The sequence below is a fragment of the Atta cephalotes genome (assembly GCF_000143395.1).
Source record: "Atta cephalotes unplaced genomic scaffold scaffold00031, whole genome shotgun sequence".
NCBI classification, from domain to species: Eukaryota; Metazoa; Arthropoda; class Insecta; order Hymenoptera; family Formicidae; genus Atta; species Atta cephalotes.
In genome coordinates this window covers 502,844-508,118 of record NW_012130095.1, presented here as the reverse complement: position 1 = coordinate 508,118, position 5,275 = coordinate 502,844, and positions in this window count along the sequence as shown.

Sequence of the window (5,275 nt, the reverse complement as noted above, 5' to 3'; positions counted from 1 at the left end):
AAGTTAAGTTAAGTACGTACGTAAGTAGTAGTAGTAGTAGTAATAAGTATANANANGTAGCTAGCANATGATAGACTGAATAGAGAAGTTANAGAGAGTAAGAGAGAGAGAGAAAGGGAGGGAGAACATTTGTTTTTTAAAGTTAAATAACATTTTATAGTTAATTTACTCTAATTCTGTTTGATTGTTTCATTAATTTTCTTATTTTGATCTTTATCATAGTGCGATATGTTAGAATTTAGTCAATGCGCGTAATAGTTAAAAACTTTTTAAATAAATACAACATTTATGTTTAGCAAGATATGTTTACATTTTTGAAGGATTCGCACTTGTGTAAGATTGCTTCCAGACTGTTAAGATACTTTTGTACAATCATTATTCCTCATTAAATGTATCGAAATTCTCATTTCTGGCGATTTTGCTTCTTTTAAGGAAGATGAGCAGAGACTCTCTTCCCTATCGACAGTCTCATTTCCTGTCTCAAACTTATCAAGATAAATACACTTTGAGTACGCTCCCTCGAACGCCTCTTGCCGTTTATCCGTCGGAAAATATCTCTAATGAACAAACTATCCGATTTGAGCTCGCGCTGAACCATCTCGACACATCTTCCCCTCGCTTGGCCTTCCTCTCGCCATGCGAGAAAGTTGCTGCTTTCGATAGCTAATCTCAATTTCGTCACGATATATTTATTACGTGGCTATGAGCTTTCATCAAGATCTTTCACCTTCCTTTTCAATTTCACGCTTGAACACTTCGATACGTATAAAATATATTTTTGTGGTATAATAAATTATTGTGATTTTGTTCGAAATTTGTAGATATCAAATTATATAAAGATAATTGATAGAAGTTGAAACAAAAAATTAAGTAAACATCACGTATCTTAATAGAATTTCTGTTAATAATAAGGAATCTGTTTTTTTTTTAATCAAATGTGAAATTTATTAAATAACACGGAAAAAGAATAACTTAAATTACAAGAAATATTGTTTTATTAAAATTGAAAAATTGGACCTTATATTAGTATATAATTATCCTTGTTTTGATAAAAAAATTTGACTTTTCTTATCTCGGCTATTTTTATTCTTTATTTTAATTCTTAATTATAAGAAAGCATATAAAATAAGATTGACAGATCTGATAAAAGATGATGGCGTGTATAGAAGGCGAAGGAGACTATCTTTCCGACGGGGCAATCTGTTAATTCGATCGTAACTCGTCGTTAAGGGAGAATTTAGTTGGTACTTGCCGACGGTAATTACACGGGTTTTGCGGCACATGAGGTGGGGCAAGACGCGATGCCACGAAAGGCGAGAAAACGAAGGAAATTCTGAAAGAGAAAGAGGGAGAGACAGGCAGATGCTGGCTGAAGTAGAATTTATTGGGCGATAAGCGCTGTGCAACTTTCTTCCCTTACGATCGTCATTCTTTATCAACCCACTCGTGGCCGACAGTGGCGTATCGGCGTACCAGGATAGACTAGGTTTTATGAATCAGGATTATTAAGGTCTTTCTTAGATAATAGATCTTTCCTCTCTTTCCCTTCTCTGCATCATCAAATGGAAACGTCGTAGAGAAATCCAGGTCTTTCGTCTTTATGTATCTCGCAAATATATCAGCCGCTAGCCGGCATTTAAAATCATTCTTGTATATATATATTCACCAATCGACAATTCGTGTAAGTCCAGTTTGAAAATCTTAATCGAGCACATATTTTATTAATGCTGTCATCAATTCATCTCATCATATCTCAAAAAAGCAATAAATATCTATTTTTAATAAAAGTTCCTAAGTTGCTTTTACTTTTCTCTAAAAAATTTTGTTTGAAACAGGCATTTTTTGAACTCAACAAAGTAAAATGTCCTTTTAACAATAACACAATATAGAATTATTTTAAATTATTATTATTATTATTATTGAATCGATGAATACAGAAAAAGAACGAGTCATATTTATCACATTTTTTAAAATTATCAAAAAAAATGTTTAATTTTAATTCCAACGAAAAAATTAACAAAATTGCTTCTGGGAATTTAAATATGAGATATATTCAATAATATTTTTAAATTATTTCTGGTTTTCCTGAAATTTTCTATTAAATAAAATTTAAATTTTTAAATTTGAACTCATACTCTTCTTGTAAGTTGGTTAAAAAAAAAATCACAAATTGTATAGTACTCTCTGTACTTTACTTTATTTTAAATTATGTTAATAATTATCCTTTTAAGTTAATTAATGAAATAATTTACAAAACAATTTTGAAAATTTGATATTAAAATACTGATTATTAAAATAACTTTTCTGATTGTTTTCTTCAAGCTTATACAATTAGTTGTTTCCCATTTGAAAATATTATCAAAAAGTTTTTACATTTTAACAGATACTATTTTTTTTTAAATCTTAAATTATATAAGTTTTGAATTTGTGTCTTTTTATACACACAAGTGTATTTGCATTGAAAGCATATACCTATACCCATTTCAAAATCAATGAGAAGAAAAACTTATTTTCAAATACAATTAGAATTCCAATAAAATTTTGTCTTTTGTCTGCACTTATTGATTCTATTTTTTTATCTTTTTTAATTGATCTTTTTTATTTCATGATGTAAGAGAAAGATATAATAGTATATATTAAGAATCCCATTTGGATGAACCAATTTCTTATTTTTGCATTGAATAAACAAATTCTTGGTTAATGCAATATAAAATAATTTAATTGAAACAAAAAAAAATTGGTTATTATAACGAAATAAAAAATATTATAATTATATTTGGTTTTATTTCTGATTATCTCTGATAACACAAGTAAAATGTTACAATAATCAAATTTTATTTTATTGTCAATCAAAGATTTATTTGCTCATATCGAAACAAGAGATTAATCGAGTCAACCAAATGGGATTCTCAGTGTATGAAAAATTCACGGAGATTTGCGACGTCTGACAGAAATTTTGAAAAAAACATTCAGAAGAAAGGACGTAGATACATTTTGATGATTAAGAACTTTTCTCATTAATCGTTCCATAATAATAATAGTAGCGTTTATAGATAGAACTTTCGAATGTTTTCTGGGCATGCGGTTCGGCCGAAGGTGGTCGGGTCACGCGTACCGATCGTTTCCCGGATGTTATAAGGCGCACTCTAGCTGATAGTCGTGCACATAACTGTGCGCCCGGGATAGACGATAGAGGTCTTGAGTAATTTATCAGGGTGCCTGAAGGGCGTGGGTGGCGATGGGCGTAGGTGATGCGCGCGGCGAGCGCGAAGATCCGTGACCAGCGCCGTGGTGCGAAGTCTTATCTGCTCAGCAGGCGAGCACACGAGGGTGCTCATCTACTCGCCGTTAGTTAGCGATGTTAGCGATCTCAGTTCTCATTGTGGCACAGAAACGTCACAGACGCGATATACACGTAGCCGACTAGCTTGAACCTAGTTCCCGTAGTTTGATATAGACACGCTCGTAAAATGATATAACATATAAATGATTTAATATATAAAAATCAGTTGGTACAAATAGAGATAAAAGACTTAATTTTTTTCTTATTTATTAAATTTGCTGTAATAGTTACAGAAGATTAATGTTGTTAATAGACACGGTTTTTAGAGATTGCTTCTTAGATTTTTTAATTTGTTATGAACAATAAACATATACAATACATTCTAACATTTGAGTATGTCATCTTCCAGAGAAGTAATTTTTCGTATATTAATAATTTCATGATATTGTTAAATAAATGATTCAAATAATATTTTTAAAATTAATTTTGTATAACTCTAAAATCTTTAATTTAATAATAGATTGACAATTTTTGTTATTTTCAATATTGAAAACATTTAAAAGGCAATGAAGCTTTATTGAGATACTTCTAATTAATATTACTTTTAATTATTAGCTAAAATATCCAATGTTATGTTCATAATATTCATATGGAATTTAATTAGTATATTTTCAGAAAGTTAGATTTATTTTTAAAGAAAAAACCTAGCATTGTAGATAGAAAAAGATATATGTTCCTTATCGTACAAAACTTTGTAACTTAAACTTTGTGTAGTTACATTAAATAGATGCTTAACGTATCGCATAATACGAGATAAATTAATTTCTTATTCTTATTATAAAAAGAATGTTTTTACAATTTAAAAATATAACTATCTACTTTTCATTGGATGTGCAAATACAATTAGTTGAAACAAAAACGAACATATAAATACGGAATAAAGAACGAAGTGTTAAAGGCGATCGTGATAGCGGCAAAGTATGTACGTATATCAGTGTTTTAGGAGAAGGGGTTGCGGGAAGGAAAGGCGCGAAATGTGGAGGATGTGGAGGTGGGTTAATGTGAGTCCGCGTAAGGACACCCGCTGCGCCCTGCGGGAGTTAACGCGGGAATCGCGTGTTCCCTCTATGAAGCACGGAACGCCATAGGACGTAAGGAAGAGAGACGACTAGAATGAAGAAAAATAAGATAGAGAGAGAAAGGGAGAAGCATGGTGATGAATTTTTCTCGATTATTTTTCCACTTGTGTTCATCGAAAAGAATAAACGTGTCGATGATGCGATGACAAGTGGCGATTGTTTCGATGCTTTGATTTTTATCAATTCTTCAATACACTAGTAAAAGAAATTTGATTACAGTAGAAAAACCAAACACAGTAATATCAAATTATATTCGGGTATTATGCCAATTTTTCAATCAATTTTTGTGATTTTACAGGGAAAGGATGATTTTGCTGAAATATTTAAAAATTTAGATACACATTTAAAAATAATTTTATTGAACCATTCAAATAATTGTGTATAAAGAAACTCAAGCATAATGAACAATGCAGAAAAAGATTTTGATATTTCAGCTATTAGAGCTACATAATTATTTTAAGAAGAAAATTATTTTTCGATTTGTATCCAGCTAAATTTTATAGATTAGATTTAGAGATACTTTAACAAAACCATTTTTTTTTCAAAATCTATTTTTAGAAGCTCTACAAATTGTTTGCAAATTATTAAATCTTAATTATAATTAGTCATCGTTTCATGAACGAAATCGTAATTTCTATGAGAAAAATTAAATTTACACAAAGATTGTAACATTTTCTTTTACGGTATTTTTTTCCATTTAAGTGTTATGTTTACTATGTATGCTTTGAGTACATGATGTAATGCACATATAACGTCATGCGTTTCCAAGAATCCACGTTATGGTACGCCAATAATCGCGGTGATATCCACGCTTTACGTCGCGTTGCCGCGATACACGAGGAGAGCACTTTTA